This window comes from Lemur catta, chromosome 1, assembly GCF_020740605.2.
Source record: "Lemur catta isolate mLemCat1 chromosome 1, mLemCat1.pri, whole genome shotgun sequence".
NCBI classification, from domain to species: domain Eukaryota; kingdom Metazoa; phylum Chordata; class Mammalia; order Primates; family Lemuridae; genus Lemur; species Lemur catta.
The window spans coordinates 4460156-4484807 of record NC_059128.1 but is presented as its reverse complement, the minus strand read 5'-3'; the positions used below and the strand labels follow the sequence as shown (position 1 = coordinate 4484807).

Sequence of the window (24652 nt, the reverse complement as noted above, 5' to 3'; positions counted from 1 at the left end):
AAAAAAAAAAAGAATATATAAGGATCTAATTTTTTTTATTTTGGATTCATGGGTTGCTGCATTGTTATTATAAATTGATTCTTGATGGAAGTATTGAGCAAATATATAATTCAATCAATACAAAGATGGTGAAATGAATAAATATTCATTCTTCAACCATGATATATGTGGTGAGGCAAGATATACTATTAACATAAAATGAAAACACTGATTCTCATAAAGAAATAAATGGAGCCAAGGGTGCTACCTCTTTGATTAATGATCTTATAGACACTGATGAGTAAGAGTCAGCTGTATTGCTCTGGGGCAGTCAATTTGAGGTTGGCTTTGTTAAGAACAAACATACATGTTAGGAAAAATTAACAAATAATTAAGTGACTGGATAAATGAAATAAAGCAAAGATAAGTGGAGAGGAGGACTCAGGTTTTGGTTGGGGGGTTTGTTTATTGATGTTCACAGTACTGTAAAAGGTGGATAAATGGCTATATACCTAAATAAACTCAAAGGAGATGAAGGGTGAGAATCGGTTATGAACTACAGACAACTGTGAAAAGACAAAGATTGATGCCATTATAGTCATTTTATAGTTGTTTAATATTCAGTTTTAGCCTTTCTCATAGTTTACATGAACTTTCCCATATTGTTCGATAGTCTAGTCTGTTAACTCCATAAGGAAGGAACACACACATATGAAGTAAATGGTTGTCATTATCATAGGGTCAAGTGGTACATTCTTCTGGTTCATCATTACATCTTACTGCAATGTATAATTTAAACAAAAAAGGTCAAGCATGGACCAGTGATATGAATAAAATAAAATCTGAACTAAGGGGTATAATTATATTTTCACACCATTTTTATAGTTCATTATGAAGAGACTTAGTCTATTACCTCTCTTGGAAATGAGCTCATTGACAGATATATTAGGAGTATTCCAAAAACTTGTCTTTTGTCTTTAGTGGGTTGTTCGTGCATGTTAATCTTATTATCAGTGAGTCAATAAACATAAACATCATGTATTAAATATAGATAAATTTGTTAAATAAGTCTAGATTTCGGTAATTTTCAAGGATCAAATGATGGAGTTTTGGTGGATTTGGAGATTTATTGTGTTATTATAAGGGAATAAATGAAAGAATCAGTAAGACATACCCACCCACATAAGTAAATAAAGATGAAGAAAGCAAAGCTGGATTAAGAAAAAATGCTATCAGACAGAAATTTTTGATCTCATATAATTCTGAAGCACTGCAGTGCATTAAGAAACCAATGAGTCAAGGGTGTTACCTCTCAAGTTTAGGGTACTATAGAGCCATGGTTCTCAGGCCTGAGCATTGGAATTACCTGGGGGGCCGGTTAAAATACAGATTGCAGCTGTGCTCCCAGCATTTCTGATTCAGTGTGGTTGGTGTGGGGTATGAGAATCTGAATTTGTAATCAGTTAATTTCTAATAGTTCCTAATAAGTTCCCAAGTTATGCTGCTGCTGCTTGCTGGGAGACACTTTGAGAATCACTGACATTGTCAGATGTATGTTATAGTTAATGCGCTTGCTCTGAGTCAGTGGTGAGTTCCAGGTTGTTTATTTTAAGGAAAAGAAGGTAGTAAATACACTAATTAATAAACATTTGAGTCTTAAGTAAATGAAAAAGGAACAGCATGGTTCAATGGAGAAAATGTCCCATTCTTTTACCATCATTGTTCTATTTCACAAAATGGATGCCCTTCAGGTGATTTAAGCATTCTGAAAAGCCCAGGCGCTCGAGAGTACCTCCATGTTTAGGTGCCTGGAGACCAAAGAAATGGTCTTTGTTCTTGTCCTTCAAGTGGTTTTTCATGCTATTTTCACTGTGCATATTTAAAATGAGTACATGACAACACACATGAATAAAACCAAACGAGGACAAGTCTATACTAACGATGAGGAGCTACAGTTTATGATTAATTAGATTCAGTGTTACTTAGGATGATTATTAAAAAATGTCAAGTCCATGTCACTAATCGTTTTAGCTTTTTAAAATTCTATTGTAGGGTTTTCTCTAAACATTCCATAAGTGGTTAAGATGTAAGCTGTTTTTATTGTGAAGAAGGAACACATAAGAGACGTTAAGTGCTTGTCAGTGTTTTAGTTATGATGGTGAATTCATGTTTTATATAGAAAGAATACACAAATTATGTGAGAAAAGGCCAAGGAAGGACCAGCGATGCGAATGAAATGCATTCTGAATTGTGTTTTATGATCAAAAGATTTGTGACCTGCTGAGGTCCATTACAAATAGGGATTTAAGTGTTTACATTTGTGGGATTGAGCCTACGGATAGATTTCAATAATATTCAAGGATCACGTTCTCAGTCTTAAGTGTTTCGTGGATCTTTATTTTATTATTATTAGTCAATAAATGAAAGAATAAACAAATATGTTGATATATAAAGATGAAGAAGTTGAAGCATACCCAATTATGAAAATAGGTGGTGAGGCAAGAGTTGTTCTTAATGTAATGTGGAACCACTGGTGTTTATTAAGTAATCCGTGCATCAAAAGGGTTACATTTTTGGGTAAGGATACGCGAGCAAGGTAGTGATATGTAATAGGTTCTTGCTTTGAGTCAGTGGTGAGTTCAAGTGGTTGTTTTCTTGAGGGGAAAAATTAATTACACCATAAAATAATAAATATCTAAGTGACTGAGAAAATGAAATGGGAACAGCATGTATTAATGGAAAGGGTGTTTTGGTATTTTATTGTCTGCATTGCTTGTGCTCCTTAGAATGAATGCACCTAGCTGATGTAAACATTCTGCTATAACCATGAACTCTGTGTGTTATGAGCATAGAAACCAATGTGAGTAATAGAAAAAGCACTTGTCTTGGTGTGAGTGGCTTGTTTAAGAATATTCACTATATTATTTAAAAAATGTATTTAGTCAACAAGGTCATCTGTAGCCCACTATGGGATTGGTAGGAAATATATGTTTATTACTGAATATGTGCAACACTGAGATTAATTAATGAAAGATACAGTTGCTAAGGAAAATTAGTCCCTAGACAGTTGTTATGGATACTTAAGCATATTGTCTTATGGCTTTTGTGATTCATGTAAATTTATTTTATTATTTTTATTCAACTGGAAAACTAACAAATCAATAAACGTGGAAATGAATGCAGAAAAAGATGCAAATCCTGACCCAGTGATGATGACTGGTGGCATATTAAATCATGGATGATGAATAATACATGTCTGAAACTCTGAGGTACTATGTAGAAAGAGATCTAGTCTATTGTCTTTGTTGGAAGTAATCCTACAGAAAGATTAGGTATACACAAAGATAATGTCCTTAAACTTTTGCAGTTCATGCATTTTGATTGTATTACAAAAAATTGAGGAAAAATTTCTACAATTGCATAAAGAAAGATGAAGAGGGGAAAGCATTGTCTAATTATAAAAATATGAGATAAAGCAAGAGATGCTATTGTTATAATATAATTTGGAAGTATTAACATCCATAAGTGAACAAATGGAGCAGGGGTGTTACCTCTTTGGAAAGGGTCATCTAGACAGTGACAAAGAATACCCAGTGTTGTTCTGGATCACGGGGGAGTACCATGTTGTCTTTTTTTTTTTAAGGAGAAGAGAAAAGTAATAGCACAGTTAGTAAATATTTAAATGACTTAGTAAATGAAAAAGCAATGATCAATGAAGAGAATTTATCAGTCTTTTATAGTCTGCCCTACTTTGTGTCCCTCAAGGGGTAGGCTTCCTGCTGTTCAGAGATGTGCCATGGCCACACGCTCTATGGTTTGCCTCTGCAGTGGGAGTATGGAGACCAACGTGAGTAATAATCAAAGTTCTTGTCTTAGTTTGGGTCGTTTCACTGGATTATTGAAAAGAGTGAATCGAAGCCCAGTGACAAATAAGGAATTGATGTAAAAAGCACTCTATGGATTAACTGATATATGAAAAACTGAAGTTAATAATAAGGGAGATAACATTGATGCGAGATGATTCTCTATAAAGAATTAGAAATATCAAGGCTGTGCCTGAGTTTTCTTGAATAACAAGGTTTAAAGTTTAATAGTGAATTAATGAATTAATCAAAGGACAATGTAGAAATGAATAGAGAAGAGAATAGCAATTTGGGATCGATGATGACTACCGGTGGCGTATGAGTTATATACGATGACTACGTCGGTACCCTGAGGTCCGTTGAAGAGGATCCTTGGCCTATTCTCTCTCCAAGTGATGTTATAGACAGATTTCAGAAATGCAGAATGTATTTGTTTCTCTTTGTGGTTACATATTTTCATTCTATTTTTATAATTGGATCAATGCAAGAATCAATAAACAAATATAAAAATAAATAAAGATTTAATGGGTGAAGTATAGTCCAATTATAAAAATATGTGGTGAGGCAGGAAATACTATCAATATACATTGAAAACAGTGAAGTCCAAAGAGGAAATAAATGGCACAAGCCTGACACCTCTTTGGCTAATGATGGTATAGACATATTAAATTATAGATAATGTTTAATTTCTGGATCAGTGACAAGTTTGAAATGATTCATTTTCTTAAGAGAAAATGAAATAAATATATATAAATAATGATAGCCTAAATGATTAACGATAAGTGAAAAGCAAGGATCAATAATGAGAATGTCTCAATTTTGTTTTCCTCTTCTCTGTTCTATCCTCCTCAGAATGGACGTGCTTGTTCTGATTTGACAATTCCTCCATGGCCACGTGCCATTTGCACCATTCCTAAGAAGGAGGATGCAGACCACTGTGAGTAATCGTCAACTGGTTTGTTTAGGAGTAATTAATTTATCATTTAAAAAGTGTGAGGCTGGGCGCGGTGGCTCACGCCTGTAATCCTAGCTCTTTGAGAGGCCGAGGCGGGTGGATCGCTCGAGGTCAGGAGTTCGAGACCAGCCTGAGTAAGAGCGAGACCCCGTCTCTACTAAAAAATAGAAATAATTAGCCAGGAATTTCTGATATTATGAAATTTAAAATTTATTAAAAAAATAAAGAATAAAAAAGTGTGAAATATAGTCAAAGAGGGACATTATCCCAGTGATAGATATGGGAGTGATATGAAGCATTATATTTAAAATGCATATATAATAAACTGAGGATCATTGGTGAAATGGATATATCAATGTTAGAATGATTCTAGATACAGATTAGGAATATGAAGGCTATTCTTGGGGTTCTGTGAATCATAAGGCTTAAAATTATTATTAATAATAATAATGAATAAATGATTTAATCAATAAACAAGGTAGAAATGAATGGAAAAAAAAGATGACCAATCCGGATCGATGATGACTACTTGTGGCGTATGAGTGTGATACGATGAATACGTGTCTGGAACTCTGAGATCCATCACAAAAGAAATCTGGCCCATTCCCTCAGTTTCAAATGGTCCTATCAATAGATGCCAGGAATATACAATGTATTGAGTTTTGGTCTTTGTATTCATTCACTTCCTTCTATTATTATAATTGAACCAATGAAATAATTTATGTACATATATGTACATATATATGAAGGGTGCGAATGAAGTAGTATCCAATTATGAAATAAGTGGTGAAATAAGATGTAATATTATTACATGTTGAAAACGTTGAAGTTCCAAGAGAAAGAAATATTACATCATTGTAACTTCTTTGACTAAGGATGACGTAGACGATATAATTAATAGAAAATCAAGTCAACATCTGGGTCAAGGAAAACTCCAAGTTGTTCATTTTCTTAAAGAAAATGAAATAAGTGCCCTTCCAAATAATGACTTCTCAAATGATTGACTAAAGGAAAGATGATAAGCAAAGACCAAGGAGGGATATCTCATCTTTTTATGATCTGCTGTGCTCTATAATCCTCAGAATGGATGCTCTCGAGATGACTTATGCACTGGTCCACGGCCACAGGCTCTATGGACGCGTCTATGTATCAGGAGCACGAAGAGCCATGTGAGTAGTAGTCAATTTCTTGTTTGGACTATTTTTCTAAAAGTTATTTGCTGTATTATTAAAAAGTGTTAACTATAATCAAATAAGATGGAACATGTCAATGTTCAAAATCAGATTGACATGAAGCATTAGATTAATTAATCGATATATGAAACAATGAGCTCAGTTAATGAAAGAAATTTGAGTCTTTGTGGAAATGATTATATACATGGATGTTAGGGATATTCAAGAATCTTATTTTTTTTGAGATTTTTGTGTATTTCTTTATTAATGAATTAATCAATAAACTAATGTAGGTGGTAACAGAGAAAGGGGACCTATCCTGGGCCAATGATGATGACTGGTGGCGTATGAGTTATGCACCGTGAATACTGTGTCTGGAACTGAGGTCCAGTGAAAACGGGATCTGGTCCCCTCCTGCTTTGTGAAGGGGTCCAGTGGACAGATGTCAGGATATACAAGGGTCGTGTTCTTGATCTTTGTGTTCATGAATTTAAAAAATATTATTGTAAAGCAATCAGGGGCAGGATAAATAAACAAATTTATAAACAAATAGAGATGAAGAGGATAAATCATTGTTTTATACTAAAATATGTATTGTTAAGGCAATGGATATTAATATTAATTGGAATGGATAATGTATGGATGAAGGTATTATGTCTTGGACTAAGGATGACATAGCTTATGATAGTTACTAGTTATTACTCTCAATCAGTTTTAACTTTGAAGTCTACTTTATTAAGAAAAAAATTACCAAAGTGACAATGCCAATGAATGGTGGAATATATGGATCAATGGCGAAAATGTCTCAATGTTTTTATCATCTCTCTGCTTTGTGCTCCTCAGAATAGATGCACCCAGCTGATTTAAGAATTTTGCCTTGATCAAGACTTGTGTTATCGCTGTGTTACCAAAGAGACCAATGTGAGTAATAGTCAAAGTTTTTGTGTGGTTTGGGTGGTTTTTTTAAGGGTATTTACTATATTATTAAAAAATATAAAATATAGTCACATAGGGCTAAATGTAGCTCTGTGACAAGTATAGGAGTATTACGAAGCATCCCATGGATTAATGCATATGTGAAAAACTGTGGATAATTATTCAAAGATATATTACTATATGAATGTGAAAATTATTATATATATTATAGATATCAGTGCTATAATTAAGCAAACCATAGGCTTTTTACAAGTATTAGTCATAAATTAGTGGGTTAATAAAATAATATAGAATTGCATGAAGAGAAAGTGGGCCTTTCCTGGACCAATGATGACGACTGCCGGCGTATGAATCTTGGATGATGAATAATACGTGTCTGGAACTCTGAGGTCCAACACAAAAGAAAACTCGTCTTTCTTTTCATGCACTCTCATTCTATTTTTATAATTGGATCAATAAAGAATCAATAGTCAAATATATAAATAAAGATGACTCATTTGAGGCATTGTCCAATTATAAAAGTAGGTGGTGAGGCAAGAAATACTATTGATATATATTGAAAACTCACAGCCACAGAGACATAAATGGTACGTAACTGTTACCTCTTTGGCTAAGTATGCTGTGGACAGTATTAGGTAGATGTCAATGTTCATATTCTGGGTTAACAGCAAGATTGATAATGTTAGTTTACACAGGAGAAAATAAAACAAACAGTACTCCAAGTTACTAAATATATATGACTGACTAAATAAAAGGAGGAATTCAACTACCAGTGGAGATGATGTTACAACCTTTTTAAATCTCTGTTCTGCTCTGTAATCCTCAGAATGGACACTCTCATGCTGATGCAAGCATTCTTCCATGGTCACAAACTCTCGATTGCGTCCATGTGTTAGGAGCATAAGGAGCCATGTGAGTAGTAGTCAATGTTCTTGTATTAAATGGAGTTTTTTTTTAGAAGAGGTATATACTGTTTTATTAAGAAGTATTAAATATAATCAAAGAAGGGATACCTGCCAATGTTAAATGTCATATTAATAAGCATTATTTTGAGTAATGCATATATGATACACTTAGCTTAGTTAATGAAAGAAATTTGGTCTCTGTGGAAATGATTATATAGATGGATGTTAGGGATATTCAGGAATCTTATTGTTAGTGAATCACTCAATAAATGTAGATGACAATAGAGGAATAGGGCCAATCCTGGACCTATCATGATGACTGGTGGCGTATGAGTTACACACCATGAATACCGTGTCTGGGCCTGAGGTCCAACGAAGATGGGATCTAGTCCATTCCCCTTTTTTGAAGGAATCCTATGGACAGATGTCAGGATATACAAGGGTCTTGTTCTTGATCTGTGTGTTCATAAATTTAAAAAATATTCTTGTAAAAGAATCAAGGGCAGGAAAAATAAATGAATGTATAAATGAAGAAAGATAGAGAGGGTGAAGCATTGTTTTTTAATAAAATATGTATTAAGGAAGATGGATAGTAGTATAAATTAGAACGGATAATATATGAAATAACATAGACTGTGATAGTTAATAGTTATTATGCTCAATCATTTTCAACTGAAGTCTATTTTATCAAGAAGACAATGAATATTAGATAAATTAATAAAAGCCAAAGTGACGATGCAGATGAATCCTATAATGTATGGGTCAGTGGAGAGAATGTCTCAGTGTTTTTGTCCTCTCTCTGCTCTGTGTTCTCTAGAATGGACATGCCATGTGGATGTCCGCATTCTGCTGCGCTGGAGACTTCTCATACTGCTGTTGTGTGTGGAAAGGGAACAACGTGAGTAATTGCCAAAATTCTTGTTTTCCTTCGAGTAGTCAACTTAAGGTGCTCACAATATTATTAAAAATTTTAAATTAGTCAGAAGCTAACCATGGCCCAATGATAAATATGATATGGAACATTATGCTTATTAATTGTTAGTGTGCCACATAGAGCTTGATTAATGAGAGAGGCATAGTCTAATGGAAAAGGATTCTATAGAAAGATATTGGAAATGTCAAGCATTGTGTTTGTAGGTTTTTGTGATTCTGTTATTTTATTCTTATGAATTAATTAATGGTTTACTCAAAATAAATGTAGAAATGAATGAAAATTAAGAGGCCAACCACAGGTTAGTGATGGCTGGTGTCACAGGAGCCATATACGATGAGTAAAGCAATTCTGGACTTTGATGCCCAACACGAATGACATATAGTCCATTGTCTTGGTCTAAGGCATCTTCTAGACACAGGTTAGGAATAGACAAGATTCCTTGTCTTGACCTTTGTGTTCTTATATTTTCATTCTATTAGAATTGGATCAATGAAAGAACCAATAAGTAAATAAATTAATGAAATATTATTCAATTAAAAATAAGTGTTGGGCCAAGAAACACTATTAATATATTATGAAACCACTGAAGTCTGATTTGAAATAAATTTCGCGTGACTGTTACCTCCTTGACTAAGGAGGATATAGGTAGTATAAGTTACAGATAGTGTTCATGTTCTGGGTATGTGGCAATTTTCAATTTGTTCATTTTCTTAAGAGGAAAAAGAATACTTTAGATTACTGATTGCCTAAAGGACTGACTGAATGAAAGGTGAAAAACAAGGATAAGTGGAGAGAATGTCTTAGGTTTTTGTTTTTTTTTTCTTTTTGTCTGTCCTGTTCTGTTTTGCTTGCAATGGACCCATCTGAGCTGACTGGAGATTCTTCCATGGTTCTGAGCTCTGCGGTTGCATCTCTATTGAGGACCTGGAGATCAATGTGAGTGATAGTCAAAATTTTTGTTATGATTTGGGTGCTTTGTTTAAGGGTATTCACTCTATTATTAAAAAGTATGAAATATAATCACATAAGGCCAACAGTTACTGATGACAAAAATGAAATTTATAGAAAATATTATGTTGATTAATTCATGTGTAAAATCCAGTATAGTTAATGAAGCTATATTGATGTGAGATGATTCTATATACAGATTAGGAATATCAAGCCTATTCTTGGGCTTCGTGAATCCTAGGGTTTTAAATTATTATTAGTGAATTAATGATTCCATCAACAGAATGTATAAATGAATGGGGAAAAGAAGGACCAGTCCTGGATCGATGATGACTACTGGTGGCTTACGAGTGTGAGACGATGACTATGGGTCTGGAACTCTGAGGTCCATCACAAAGGGAATGTGGTCTTTCTGCCTATTCATTTTTAGTCTATTATTATGGTTGGCTCAATGAAAGAATCAATAATCAAATATATAAATAAATCAAAATAAAATGGGTGAAGCATTGTCCCATTATAAAAATTCGTGGCAAGGCAAGAAATGCTATTACGTATATTGAAAACCCTGAAATCCAAAGGAGAAGGAGATGGTGCATGACTGTTCTTTTTGGCTATGGGTGATATAGTCAGTATAAATTATACATAATGTTTTTGTTCTGGGTCAGTGGCAAGTCCAAAGTGGTTTATTTTAAGATTAAAGGAAATAAATATGTTCCAAATAATGATTGCCAAAGGAGTGACTAAGTGGAAGATGATAAGCAAGGACCCGTGGAGGCATGTTTCATTTCTTTAATCATCTGTTCTGCTCTGTACTCCGCAGAATGGACAGCTTTGAGGGGATTCCAGGACTCTTCCGTGCTCACCAGCCTGTCGGTTGCATCTCTGGGTTGCAGCATGAAGACCCATGTGAGTAATAGTTGGTGTTTCCTGTATTTGTTTGAGTGGCTTTTTGTTAAAGGTATTTACTGAATTACTAAAATGTATTAAATGTGATCAAAGAGGCCCAAAGAGGCTAATTTTGATATCATATTGATAAAAGCACTATAGTGCTTTGTCCATGTATGAACCACTGAGGACAATAATGCAGAGATTTAGTCTTTGTGGAAATGAATCTATAGATAGATGTTAGAGATCTTCAGGGATCATTCTTGTATTTTGTGATTTACATGTATTTCTTTGTTACAAATTAACCAACAGACAAATTTGTATTAGCGTGAAGTGGAAAAGACCCGGGGCCGATGATGACCACTGGTGGCGTATGAGTTATACACCATGAATACGTGTGGGGAACGCTGAGGTCCAACGAAAACGGGATCTAATCCACTTCTGCTTTGTGAAGGGATCCTATGGACAGATATCAGGATATACAAGGGTCTTGATCTTTGTGTTTAGGAATTTAAAAAATATTACTGTAAAAGAATCAAGGGTAGGATGAGTAAACAAATATATAAATGAATAGATATGTAGTCAATTATGGCTCTCAAGTTATAAGTTTGAAGTTTATTAGGAGAAAAAATAAATTTTACCATTAAATAATAAAAGCATAGAAGACTATGTTAATGAATGGTAGAAAATGTGGATCAATGGAAAGAAGGTCTCAATGTTTGTATCGTCTTCTGTGCTTTCTACTCTTCAGAATGGATGCACCAAGCTGGTTTAAGGATTCTGCCGTGATCAAGATTGTTATGTTGCCTCTGCATTGGGAAAGAGACCAAGGTGAGCTATGGGCAAACTTCTTACCTTGGTGTGGGTGATATGTTTGAGGGATTCATGGTATTATTATAAAAAGTATTAAATTACTCAGGAAGATAGAAATAAGTTCAAGAGATATATTGTACAACGTGGTGACTATATTTAATAACAATATATTGTATTCTCAAAAAAATGCTGAGAAGGGGATATTAAGTGTTCTTACCATAAAAATAGCTATGTGATGTAATTCCTATGTTAATTAGATAGATTTAGTTATTGCACTACATATATGTGCTTCAGGACATCATGTTGTACATGAAAAATGCATACAATTTAAATAAAAATTTAAACATATTGAATTAATAAAAAGTTAACCTTGGCTCGTTGACAAGTATGATATGAAACATCGTGTTGTTTAATCTATCATGTACAACACTGAGGTCAATTAAGGAAAGAGTGGTAGTCTATATGAAAAATAATTCTATAGATAGTTGTTATAGATATTTAAGGACATTGTGGTTTTTTGAACCATGTATTTATTTTTATTTAATAGCAATAAAATAATCATTTAATTGATAAAAATGTAGGAACAAATGAAGAAAGTGAGACCCAATCATGGACCAATGGTGACAACTGGTGGCGTTTGAGTCATGGACGATGAATAATTCGTGTCTGAAACTCTGAGGTCCAACACAAAACCTAATTAGTTGATTCCTTTTGTTGAAATTGACTCTATGGAGAAATGTTAGGAATATATAAAGACAATGCCCTCATATTGATTCAGTTCATTTAGATTTATTATTGTCAATAGATCAATGATAGATTTACTAAACTAAGGTAAATTAATATATAAAGAAGAGGGTCAAGCATTGTCTAACTATGCATGTGTGTGTGGAGATAAGAAATATTAATAAAATTTGAAAACACTGATAGCTATTTAGAAACAAATACATATTTATTTACCACTTTGAGCTATTTATCCTACCACTTGGGTAAGAATCATATAAGGAAGAGTCTAATTTTATTGTTCTAGATTAGACTCAAGACGGAAGTGTTCCTTGTGTTAAGATTAAAAAATATGTGTATACACGCATTTATAATGAACAAGTAACAAATACCTAAATGACTGAGTTAAATGAAATGCAGAAAGCAAGAATCAAGGGAGATAAGGTCTTAATTTTTTTATCATCTGCTCTGCTTTGTACTCTTAGGACAGATACATTCGAGATGGTTTAAGCATTCTTCCATGGTCACGAGCTCTGCGGTTATCTCTATATGTTAAGAGCACAGAGATTAAAGTGAGTAATGATTTAAATTGTTTTCCTGGTTTCAATATTTTTTAAATTTAATATCTTTCACTATATTATTAAAAAGTATGAAATATAATTAAAGAATGCAGTTGTAGCCCAGGGATATATATGGGATATATAAAATGATATAGTAATTAATGCATATATAAAAAACTGAGGATAATTAATAAAATGTTATATTGATGCGAGGATAATTCTATATATAGGTTAAGGAGATAAAGGCTCTTCTTGAGCTTTTGTGAATAATAGCATTTTAAAATTATCATTTTGTGATTTAATGAATTAATAAGCAAATGTAGGTGACAATAAAGTAAGAGGGCCAATCCTGGACCGAATGATGACGACTTGTGGCGTATGAGTCATGGACGATGAATACGTGTTGAACTCTGAGGTCCAATGTGAAAGATACGTCTGACATGATCCTATAGCTGGGATCTTGGTTTTGTTCTTTGTGCTCATGCGTTTTCATTCTATGCAGAGAAAGTCTCAATGTTTTTATCATTTTCTCTGATTTGTATTTCTCAGAATGGATCCACTCAAGCTGATTTAGGAATTCTTCCTTGGTAACAAGCTTTTTGGTTGCATCTCTGTGATAGGAGCCCAGAGAACAACGTGAGTAATAGCTATCTCGTTTTGGGTGCTTTGTTTAAGGTTAGTTACCGTATTATTAAAAATTGTGAAATACAGTCAAAGAAAGTGAACTGCAGCCTAGTAACAAATATGGAATTAATATGAAGTATTGCATGTCTAATGTATATATGAAATATAGGGATAATTAATGAAAAAGATATATTGAAGTGAGAATGATTCTAGGTACATATTAGTGATATCAAGTCTCTTAGATTTTTATGAATCAAAGAGCTTTTAAAGTATAATTACTGAATTAATAAATAACTCAGAAAAATAAGTGAAAGAAAAGTGGGCCTTTCCTGGACTAATGATGACAGCGGCTGGGGTATGAGTCTTAGGATGATGAATTATCCGGAACTCTGAAGTCCAATACAAAAGGAAACTGGCCTTTCTTTTCATACACTTTCATTCTATTACTGTAATTGGATCAATGAAAGAATCAATAGACAAGTATATAAACAAATCAAGATAAAATAGGTGAAACTTTCTCCAAATATAGAAATACGTGGCAAGGCAAGAAATACTATTAATGTATTTTGAAAACATGGAATCCAATGAGAAAATGATGGTACATGACTGTTACCTCTTTGGCTAATGATGATACAGAAAGTATAAATTACAGATAATGTTCACTTTCTGACAAGTTTGATGTTCATTTTCCTAAGGGAAAATGAAACAGTATCGTCCAAATGAATGATTTGGTGCCCCTAAATGAGCACCTATATTATAGATGTAAAACAGGGAACAGTGGACATGGGTCTCCATTTTTTTTTATCGACAGCCCTACTTTCTGCACCTCAGCACGGATTCACTCCAGTTGATTCACGCACTCTTCCATGGCCACCCGCTGCTTGGTTGCATCTATGCCCTGGGAGCCTGGAGACCACTGTGAGCAATGTTTTTGTCCTGGCTTGAGTGATTTGCTTAGGCGTATTCACTGGAATATTAAAAATTTTGTAATATAATACAAGAAGGCCAATTGCAGCCCATTGACAAACATGGGATCAATATGAAGTATCCTATTGATTAATTCATTTAAGAAAAATCAGGATATTTAGTAAAGAAGATACAGTGATCTGAGAAGGATTCTGTATACATATGAGGGATATCAAGGCCTTTTTCAGTTTTGTGCATCATAGCACTTTAGACTTATTATTAGTACTTTCCTGAATTAATCAAGAGTGTAGAAATAAATGAAGAAAGAGTGGGCCGTTCCTGGACCAATGATGATGACTGGTGGCGTTTGAGGCAAACGTGATGAATAATTGGGGGTCTTGAACTCTGAGGTCCAACACAAAAGGAATCGTGTCCACTCTTCCTGTTTGAAGGGATACTATAGACAGATGTCAGAAGTATGCAAAAATCTAGTTTTTTGCCTTTGTTTTTATGCTTACAGACACAATAAATAACGCTCTGTGTCCATGGCAAATTCAAAGTTGTTTGATTTCATAAAAGAATATGAAATAAATATATTCCAGATAATGATTGCTTAGGTGACTGACCAAATAAATGAAAGGTGAAAAGGGAGGATCATTGGAGCAATGTCTCAATTTTTTTTTTATCATCTGTTCTGCTTTGTACTCCTCAGAATGGACCCACTCGAGCTGACTTAAGCACTCTTCCGTGGCCACGCGCTCTGTGGTTGGATCCGTGTTTTGGGAGCATGCAGACCAGCCTGGGTATGTCGGTTTCCTCTGTTTGAACTGTCTCATAAATTGATGTCAGGAATATACAAGGGTCTTGTTTTTGGCTTTTGTGTTCATGAATTCTTAAAAAATAACATTGTAAGGTATAAATGGTAGAATGAATAATAAACAAATATATAATGAGCAAACATCAAGGTGGTGAAGCATGCTCATTGTTAAAATATATAGTAAGGAAAACTGATATTAACATAAGTTAGAATGAATAATAATGGAGCAAGTGTATTTTGTCTCAGACTAAAGTTGATAGAACATGATAGGCAACAGTTTTTGATGAGTTGCATATTTGGTATTTGATTTATTAAGAGAAAAATAAATAAATATTAACATAAATTTATATTAACCCAAATGACTATATAAAGGGATGGAGGAATCTGTGGATCAGTGGAGAGAATGTCTCAATTTTTTAATCATTTGCTGTGCTGCGTACTCCTCAGATGGATGTGCTCGTGCTGATTTAGTCCAAGATCACGAGTCCGCATCTACATGTTAGGGGCACAGAGACTAGTGTGAGCAACAGTCCAAGTTATCTTGGTTTGAGTGATTCAAAGAAGGTCAAGATAGATGTGAAGATATCAGATAGATGTGAAGTATTATGTTGATTAATACATAACTGAAACACTGAGTTCAGTTAAAGAAAGGGATTTAAGCTTTTTGTAAATGGTAGTATGGATGAATGTTAAGGATATTGAAGATCTTATTCTTAGTTTTTGTGGTTTACATATATTTTTATTAATGAATTAATCAATAAATAAGTATAGGTAAGAATGAACAGAAAGAAGGCCAATCTTGAACCACCGATTTTCAGAGGTCCCCAACCTTTTTGGCACTAGGGACCAGTTTCATGGAAGACAGTTTTTCCATGAAAGGGAGGGGAGTGGAACTCAGGTGGTGATGCCAGCAGTGGGGAGCAGCTGCAGATACAGATGAAGTTTTGCTCCACTGCCACTCACCTTCTTTTGCACACCCCTCCCCTCACTCTGGTTCCTCAGTTTCATGGAAGATAATTTTTCCATGGTTGGGGGACTGGGGGGTGGGCAGCGGAGCTCTGCAGCCCCATCCACAGCCCGGGGGTTGGGGACCACAGGATATCTTTGTATATTATTGTTGTATATGATGAATACTAGGTGTCTGAAACTTTTAGGTTCAACACAAATAGGATCTAGTTCTTTCCCATGTTTAAAGTGATATAGTAGACGGATATCAGGGATATACAAGGATCTTCTTCTTAATCTTGTGTTCATGAATTTTAAAAACAGTATTATAAAAGTGTCGATGACAGTATAAACAAATAAATGCAAAACTGAGTGAAAATGAAGAGGGTAAAGCATTGTTCATTACTAAAGTGTATAGTAAGGAAAAATACCATTAATGCACATTTTGGTGTGGATAACAAATGGACCCAGTATATCACTAAAGGTGATACAGGCAATAATAATAATTACTAATAAGTAATAGTTATTTCCCTAAGTCAGTTATAAGTTTAAAGTTTGTTTTATAAGAAGAAAATAAATACTACCATAAATTAATAAATACCTAAATGAAAAACAGAAATTATAGATCAATGAACAAAATATCTCAATCTTTTTATCATCTCTGCTTGATACTCTTCAAAACAGAGTCACTGAGCTGATCTAAACATTACTGCCATGATCAAGTTTCTCATGTTACTGTTTTGTTCAGAAGGAGGCCAGTGTGAGTAGAGTCAATGCTCTTGTCTTGGTTTCAGTCATTTGTTTGAGGGTATTCATGGTAGTATTAAAAAATATTAATCAAATGTGATTTTATATCATATAAGAATAGTAAGTGCATATTTATACCTAATTTTACTTATATTTAATTTTCCTATGTACCTATTAAATTGACATTGGAATAAAATACATTTAAGTCCAAAAAAATATTAATCAAATAGTTATCTATAGTCCAATAATAAGAATGATGTGAAATAATTAAGTTGATCAATCAATATTGTGCAGCATTGACAATGCTTAATGAAAAAGATGTAATGTATACAGGAAATGATGGCGTAGGTAGATATTAGCAACACTCAAGAATTTTATTCCTGCATTTTTCTGACTCATGTTTACTTTATTATTTTCACTGCAGTAATGATCCAGCCTCTGCAAATGTGAAAGTGAATGAAAAAAAGTTGGCCAGTGATTACACAGGGACAATGATTCCGACTGGTGGCATATGAGTCACAGGCTGTGAGTAATACGTGTGGGGGTTGGAGCAGCAGCACAACATAATTAGTCTAGCCCTTCTGTTTGCAAGAATCCTGCAGACAGATGTTTGGAATCCACAAAGATCATGTTCTTATTTTGGATTCATAGATTTATTAGTATTAATGGATCAATGACAAAACCATTAAAAATGATAAGTAAATAGATAAAAAAGAGGGTGAAGCATTGTCCAACTATGAATGTATGTAGCAAGGCAAGAAATATTATTAATACAAATAGAGAAGACCAATGTCCATTAAGAAAAAAAAATGAGTCAAAGATATTACCTCTCTGGCTTAGAAGCATATAGACACTGACAGTAAGAATTGGTTTTATTGTTTTGAATCAGTTCCCAGTTAGAGGTTGTCCCTTTTGTTGAGAGAGAAAATATACACCTTATGAAAGACTATTAAGCCCCTGAATGATTAAGTAAATGCAATGCAGGAAGCAAGAATCCTAGAGGATGAGGTTTCCAGTTTTCCCTCACCTGCTCTGCTCTGTTCTCTGCAGAGCGGACGCATCCCTGCTGACTGCAGCATTCCTGCTCGGGCACTTGCTCTGTGGTCGCACCTGCTCGTTAGCAGCGTAGAGACCAATGGGAGTAATAGTTAAAAATTCTTGTCTTGGTTTGGACGGTTATTTAAAAATATTCAGTATATTACTAAAAAGTGTATAATACAATCAAAGATGGCCAACCGTATTCTAGCACTATCTATGGGAGTGATATGAAACCATATCTTGATAATACACATATGAAAAACTGAGGATAATTAATGAAACATATATCAATGCTAGAATGATTTGATGTAGAGATTAGGGACATCAAGGCTCTGCTTTGGATTTCGTGGTCCATAGGTTTCCAAGTTGCTATTGGTGAATTAATAAACCACTCACCAATAGTACAAAAGCAAAGGGAGGAACAGAGGGGCGGTCCTGAATCGATGATGACTACTGGTGGCATATGAGTGTGACACGGTGAATATGGCTCTGGAATGCTGAGGTCCATCGCAGAAGGAACTTGGCCCCTCTCTCTGTTCATAAGAGCCCGTAGACGAACGTCAGGAAATAGAGTGCACTTGTGTGTTCTTGGTGCTCATACATTTTCATTCTATTTTTATAATTGGATTAATGTAAGGATCCGTAAACAAATATAAAAATAAATAAAGATTTAATGAGTCAAGCATTGTCCAATTACAAAAAAATGTGATGAGGCAAGACGTACTATTAATATTTATTGACAATAGTGAAGTCCAAAGAGAAATAAATGGTACACACCTGTCACATCTTTGGTCAGTGATGGCATAGACAGTGTAATTATAGATGATGTTCATGTTCTATGTCAGTGACAAATTCAATTGTCCATTTACTTAAAGGACAATGAAAGAAATATACCGTACGCTAAATAATGATCACCTAGATGACTAAAGAGATGTGAGAAGCAAGGATCAATAGTGATAATATCTCAGTTTTATCTTCTTTGCTCTATACTCCTCAGAATGGACGTACTTGTTGTGACTCCAGGATTCCACCACGGTCCCATGCTCTGTCGGCACCACGCGTTAGAAGGCAGATGCAGACCCATGTGAGTAATAGTCCAAGTCCTTACCGTGGTTTGGGTGGTTCCTTTTGGAGTATTCAATCTATTATTGTAAAGTATGTATATAGTCAAAGATGGGCAACATTATCCCCGTGATAGATACGGTAGTGATTATGAATATTATACTGATAATGCATTTATGAAAAACAGGATAATTAATGAAACAGATATATCAATGTTAGAATGATTCTGTGTAGAGATTAGGTTCATCAAGGCTCTTCTTAGAGTTTCTTGAATGTTAGGCTTTAAAATTATTGTTAGTGAATTAATGACTTAACAGACAACATAGAAATGAACAGAGAAGAGAGGACCAGTCCTGGATCGATGATGACTGCTGGTGGCGTATGAGGGTGATACGGTGACTACGTCTCTGGAACACTGAGGTCCATGACAGAAGATAACTGGTCCATTTCCTCTGTTTCAAATGATCCGATAGACCAATGTCAGGAACGTAGAATTAAATTGTTTTTGGTGTTGGTGTTCATGCATTTTGATTCTATTTTTATAATTGAAGCAATGCAAGAATTGATAGACATATAAATAAATAAAGACAAAACGGGTGACCATTGTACAATTATAAAAATATGTAGGGAAGCAAGAAGTACTATTATTATATATTAAAATCAGTGAAGTCCAAAGAGGTAATTTATATACCTGCTACCTCTTTGTCTTATGATTATAGGCAGTATAAATTATGGATCATGTTCAAATTCTTAGTCATTTGCAAGATCAGGATCCTAAGAAAGTGAAATAAATCTCAGTCCACGTAATGATTGTCTAAAGGACTGACCAAAGGAAAGGGAAAGGCCAGGACTGTAGGTGCGAATGTCTCAATGTTGTTATCTTCTCTGCTCTGTGCTCCTCAGAACCGGTGACTTGTGCTGATTTGCGGATTCTGTCAGGGTCAGAGGCTCCGCTTGCGTCATAGTTGGGAGTGTGCAGACCATTGTGAGTACGAGTCCCAAGTTCTAGTCTTGGCATGGGTGTTTTGTTTAAGATATTTAATGTATTATTTAAAAAGTGTACAATATAAATAAAAGATGGCCAGCTGTATCCCAGAGGTAGATAGATACAGAGTGATATGAAGTGCTATATTGATAATATGTGAAAAACTGAGGATAATTAATGAAAGAGATATAGCAATAATTAGTGAGCCCATAAATTATTTAATAGACATGGAGAGAATAGGATGACTCCCAGGCCGATGATGACTACTGGTGGCGTATGAGTCGAATACGATGACTACGTCTGTAATCTGAGGCGACAGAAGATATCTGGCTAGTCTCTTTGTTTCAAATGATGTTATAGGAAGATTTCAGAAGCACAGAATGTTTGTTTTTTTCTGTGTACTTATTCATTCTATTTTTATAATTGGATCAATATGAGAATCTGTAAACAAATATGTAAATAAATGAAGATAAAATGGTTGAAGTATTGTCCAATTATGAAAATACATGGTAAGGCAGGATATACTATTAATATATATTAAAAACAGTGAAGTCCAAAGAAAAATAAATGGTAGATGTTTGTCATCTATTTGCCTAATGATGGCATAGACCTTATACATTATAGACAATGTCCAGGTTCTGGTTGGCAAGGTGAAAAGAAAGGATCAGTAACAGGAATGTCTCAATTTTGTTATCATCTTCTCTGCTCTATATTCCCCAGAATGGACATATTTGTGCTGATTTAAGGATTTCTCCATCATCACGTGCTATGCAGCTTAGAAAGGAGCATGTAGACCTACGTGAGTAATTGTCAAAGTTCTTATCTTGCTTTGGATGTTTTGTTTGAGGGGATTCAATGTCTTACACATGGTCAAGATAGCCAACTGGATCCTATCCCAATAACAGATATGGCAATAGTGTGAAGTATTGTATTAATAATGCATATATGAAAATCTGAGGATAATTAATGAAACATATATATAAATGTTAAAATGATTTTGTTTAGAGATTAGAAATATTAAGTCTCTTTATAGGATTTTGTAAATCATAGAATTTAAAATTATTAGTAGTAAATTAATAAATTAATCAGTAGAGGAGGTAGCATTGAATGGAAAATAAGAAGACTGATCCTGGATTGATGATGACTACTGGTGGCATATGAGTCTTGTTTGATGAATACGTCTGTACTCTGAGGTCCGTCACAGGAGTAATCTGGCCCAGTGTATCTGTTCCAGATGATTCTAGAGACAGATTTCAGAAATATAGAATGTATTTTTTGACTTTTGTGTTTATGTATTTTTATCCTATTTTTATAATTGGCCAATGTGAGAGTCGATAAACACATACATAAATAAATAAAGATGAAAAAGTTTAAACATTGTCCAAGTATAAAAATATGTAGTGAGATAAGAAACAGTCTTAATATATATTGAAACAAGGAAGTCCACAGTGAGATGTATGGTACGTGCCTGTGATTTCTGTGGCTAATGATGGTGTGGACAGTACAAAGTGCAGAGAATGTTGAATTTCTGGGCCAGTGGAAAATTTGAAATTATTCATTTCTTTAGAGAAAATGAATGAAATATACTTCAGATAATGATCGCCTAAATGACTTAGTAATGATAGCTGGAGAGCAGTTAGGGATAGTATCTCACCTTTGTTGTCATCTTTTCTGCTTTATATTCCTTAGAGTAGTCATCCTTTGCTGATTTGAGGATTCCTCCAAGGTCATGTGCTGTATTTGCACTGTGCTTAGGAAGGAGCCTGCAGACTTATGTGAGCAATAGTCAAAGTCCTTATCTTGGTTTGGGTGGTTTGTTTAAGAGGATTCAATGTCTTAGAAAAAGTTGTATATTATAATCAAAGATGGCCAACTGTATCCGAATAATAAATATGGGAGTGATGTGAAGTATTATATTAAATGCATATGTGAAAAACTGAGGATAATAAATGAAATAAATATATCAATATTAGAATGATTCTGTATACAAATTAAGAATATTAAGGCTGTTCTTACAGTTTTATGAACAGTAGGACTTAAAATTATTATTACTGCATTAATCAACAGACAAGGTAGAAATCAACTCAAAGAAAAGAGGGCCAATCCTGGACCAAATGATGACGACCACTGGTGGCATATGAGTCGTGGACGATGATTACGTCTCTGGTACTCTGAGGTCCATCACGAGAGAAATCTGGCCCATTCGTATATTTGAGAGTCTTCTACAGACAGATGTCAGGAATACAGAGTGTATTTATTTTTGGTATTCATATTTATATATTTCTATTCCATTTTTATAATTTGTTGATGTGAGAACTAATAAACAAATATGTAAATAAATAAAAATGAATAATGGTAAACATTGTCCAATTATAAAAATACGTGATGACAGCAGAAACATTCTTAATATGCTTTTAAACAATGAAGTCCACAGGGAAATGAATGTTTCATGCCTGTGACTTCTTTGGCTAATGATGGTATAGACAGTATAAGTACAGATAATGTTCAATTTCTGGGTCAGTGGCAACTTCAAAATTTTTCATTTTCTTTAGAGAAAATGAATTAAATGTGCTCCCAATAATGATTGCATAAATGACTAGCTAATGACAGGTGAAAAGCCAGGATCAATACTGGGAGTGTCTCAATTTTATCATCTTGTCTGCTCTATACTCCTCAGAGTGGATGGTCTGTGCCACAGTGAGGATTCCCCACGACCTAGTGCTCTTTTGGGACCATGCTTCGGAAGGAGCGTGCAGACCAATGTGAGTGAGAGTTAGCATTCTTGTCGTGGTTTGGGTGGCTTGTTTAAGAGGATTCAATGTGTTATAGAAAAGGTGTATAATATAATCAAAGATGGCCAAATGTATCCTAGTTATAGCTCTAAGAGTGATTTGAAGTGTTATATTGATAATGCATATGACAAGCTTTGAATAATGAATGAAACAGATATGCCAAGGTTAGAATGGTTCTCTGTAGAGATTAGGAATATCAAGGCTCTTCTTGGGTTTGTGAAAACCAAAGGTTTTACAATTATTAGGAATTAATGAATCAATCAACAGACAAGTAAAATGCATGGAGAAAAATCAGGCAAATTCTGGACCGATGATGACTACTGGTGGCGTATGAGTCGTACGATGACTACGTCTGTAATCTGAGGTCGATCACAAACATCAGTTCCCTCTGTTATAAATGATCCTATAGGGAGATTTCAGGAATATAGAATGAATTTGTTTTTGGTCTTTGTGTTTTATGCATTTTTATTTTATTTTATAATTGGATCAATGAGAATCCATAAACAAATATATGAATAAATAAAGATGAATAAGGTTAAGCATTGTCCAATTATAAAAACACGTGGTGAGGCAAGAAACACTATTAATAGGTATTGAAACAGTGAAGTCCAAAGAGAAATAAATGGTATATGCCTGTGACCTCTTTGGCTAATGATAATATAGACAGTATAAGTTATAGATAACATTTAAGGTCTGGGTCAGTGGCAATTTCAAATAACGATTGCCTAAATCACTCATTAAATGAAAGTGAAAAGCAAGGATCATTACTGAGATGGTCTCATTTTGTTGTCCTCTTCTCTGCTCCGTACTCCTCAGCATGGACGAATGGCGCTGGTTTAAGAATTCCTCCACGGTCCCGGGCTGCGTTTGGATCCTGGTCAGGCGCATGCTGACTAATGTGAGTAATAGTCAACATTCTGGACTCAGTTCAGGCAGTTTGTTTAAGAGGACTCAGTGGTGTCATAAAAAGTATAATATGAAACATTATATTGATAATGCTTATGTGGCAAAATGAGGATAATTAATTAAAGAGATATATCAATATTGAAATGATTCCATATACAGATTAGGAATATCAAAGCTGTCCTTGGTGTTTTTTGAATCATAGGGACTTAAAACTATTAACAGTGATTTAATGAATCAATCAGTAGACAAGATAGAAATGTATGGGACAAAAAGATCAACCCTGGATCGATGATGACTGCTGGTGGCGTATGAGTCTTATACGATGAATACGTGTCTGGAACTCTGAGGTCCATCGCAAAAGAAATTGAGCCATTTTCTATGTTTGATATAATCCTTTAGAAAGATGTCAGGAATATAGAATGGGTTTGTATTTGGTCTTTATATATTTTTATTCTATTTTCATAATTGGTAAGTGTCAGAACCTATAAACAAATATATAAATAAATAAAGATGAATAATGTTAATCATTGCCCAATTATAAAAATATGTGCTGAGGCAAGAAGCACTATTAGTATATGCTGAAAACAATGAAGTCCAAAGAGACATAAATGGTATCTGCCTGTCACTTCTTTGGCTAATGATGATATAGACAGTATAATTATAGTTAATGGTAAAATTCTTGATTAGTTGCAAGTTCAAAATTCTTCATTTTTTAAGAGAAAATGGAATACAAATACTCCAAATTATGACTGTCTAAGTGACTAATGGTAGGTGAAATGCAAGGGTCAATAGTGACATTGTCTCTCTTTTGTTATTTTCTCTGAACTATGTGCCTCAGGATGGACGACGTGTTCTGCTTTGAGGATTCCCGCATGGTCGTGTGCATCATTTGCACCACGCGTAGGACAGAGCTTGCAGACCAAGGTGAGTAATAGTCACATGTCTTGTTTTTCTCTGGGTGGTTTTCATAACCGCCAATGTACTGTAGATAAGCATATGATATAATCAAAGGTGGCAAAGTTTATCCAGCGATAGATACGGCACTGATGTGAAGTGTTACACTGATAATGCATCCATGAAAAACCGGGGATAATTGATGAAACATATATCAATGTTAGAGTGATTCTAGATAGAGATTAGGAATGTTAAGACTCTTTTTG

At 34.3% G+C, this 24652-nt stretch overlaps 11 non-coding genes and 8 pseudogenes across 11 annotated transcripts; all 19 read left to right on the top strand.

Annotated features, from left to right (window-relative positions):
- The first annotated feature begins 3178 nt into the window (after positions 1 to 3178).
- Positions 3179 to 3254, top strand: LOC123631315. Its single transcript, XR_006733147.1, has one exon. It is a non-coding gene; the product is annotated as a small nucleolar RNA SNORD113/SNORD114 family (small nucleolar RNA).
- An 879-nt stretch (positions 3255 to 4133) lies between these two features.
- Positions 4134 to 4202, top strand: LOC123631318 (annotated as a pseudogene).
- Positions 4203 to 5308: 1106 nt separating this feature from the next.
- Positions 5309 to 5380, top strand: LOC123631301. Its single transcript, XR_006733137.1, has one exon. It is a non-coding gene; the product is annotated as a small nucleolar RNA SNORD113/SNORD114 family (small nucleolar RNA).
- A 909-nt stretch (positions 5381 to 6289) lies between these two features.
- Positions 6290 to 6360, top strand: LOC123631310 (annotated as a pseudogene).
- An 865-nt stretch (positions 6361 to 7225) lies between these two features.
- Positions 7226 to 7300, top strand: LOC123631296. Its single transcript, XR_006733134.1, has one exon. It is a non-coding gene; the product is annotated as a small nucleolar RNA SNORD113/SNORD114 family (small nucleolar RNA).
- An 812-nt stretch (positions 7301 to 8112) lies between these two features.
- Positions 8113 to 8183, top strand: LOC123631317 (annotated as a pseudogene).
- A 1828-nt stretch (positions 8184 to 10011) lies between these two features.
- LOC123631302 lies at positions 10012 to 10083 on the top strand. The gene has a single exon (XR_006733138.1). It is a non-coding gene; the product is annotated as a small nucleolar RNA SNORD113/SNORD114 family (small nucleolar RNA).
- An 840-nt stretch (positions 10084 to 10923) lies between these two features.
- LOC123631308 lies at positions 10924 to 10995 on the top strand. The gene has a single exon (XR_006733143.1). It is a non-coding gene; the product is annotated as a small nucleolar RNA SNORD113/SNORD114 family (small nucleolar RNA).
- Positions 10996 to 12000: 1005 nt separating this feature from the next.
- Positions 12001 to 12075, top strand: LOC123631294. The gene has a single exon (XR_006733132.1). It is a non-coding gene; the product is annotated as a small nucleolar RNA SNORD113/SNORD114 family (small nucleolar RNA).
- Positions 12076 to 13020: 945 nt separating this feature from the next.
- On the top strand, positions 13021 to 13091 carry LOC123631305 (annotated as a pseudogene).
- A 533-nt stretch (positions 13092 to 13624) lies between these two features.
- On the top strand, positions 13625 to 13694 carry LOC123631321 (annotated as a pseudogene).
- Positions 13695 to 14540: 846 nt separating this feature from the next.
- Positions 14541 to 14616, top strand: LOC123631303. Its single transcript, XR_006733139.1, has one exon. It is a non-coding gene; the product is annotated as a small nucleolar RNA SNORD113/SNORD114 family (small nucleolar RNA).
- Positions 14617 to 18183: 3567 nt separating this feature from the next.
- On the top strand, positions 18184 to 18255 carry LOC123631312. Its single transcript, XR_006733145.1, has one exon. It is a non-coding gene; the product is annotated as a small nucleolar RNA SNORD113/SNORD114 family (small nucleolar RNA).
- Positions 18256 to 19163: 908 nt separating this feature from the next.
- On the top strand, positions 19164 to 19235 carry LOC123631307. Its single transcript, XR_006733142.1, has one exon. It is a non-coding gene; the product is annotated as a small nucleolar RNA SNORD113/SNORD114 family (small nucleolar RNA).
- An 808-nt stretch (positions 19236 to 20043) lies between these two features.
- On the top strand, positions 20044 to 20111 carry LOC123631330 (annotated as a pseudogene).
- An 813-nt stretch (positions 20112 to 20924) lies between these two features.
- LOC123631309 lies at positions 20925 to 20993 on the top strand (annotated as a pseudogene).
- A 907-nt stretch (positions 20994 to 21900) lies between these two features.
- LOC123631304 lies at positions 21901 to 21976 on the top strand. The gene has a single exon (XR_006733140.1). It is a non-coding gene; the product is annotated as a small nucleolar RNA SNORD113/SNORD114 family (small nucleolar RNA).
- A 913-nt stretch (positions 21977 to 22889) lies between these two features.
- On the top strand, positions 22890 to 22956 carry LOC123631320 (annotated as a pseudogene).
- Positions 22957 to 23773: 817 nt separating this feature from the next.
- LOC123631295 lies at positions 23774 to 23845 on the top strand. Its single transcript, XR_006733133.1, has one exon. It is a non-coding gene; the product is annotated as a small nucleolar RNA SNORD113/SNORD114 family (small nucleolar RNA).
- The last annotated feature ends 807 nt before the right edge of the window (positions 23846 to 24652 follow it).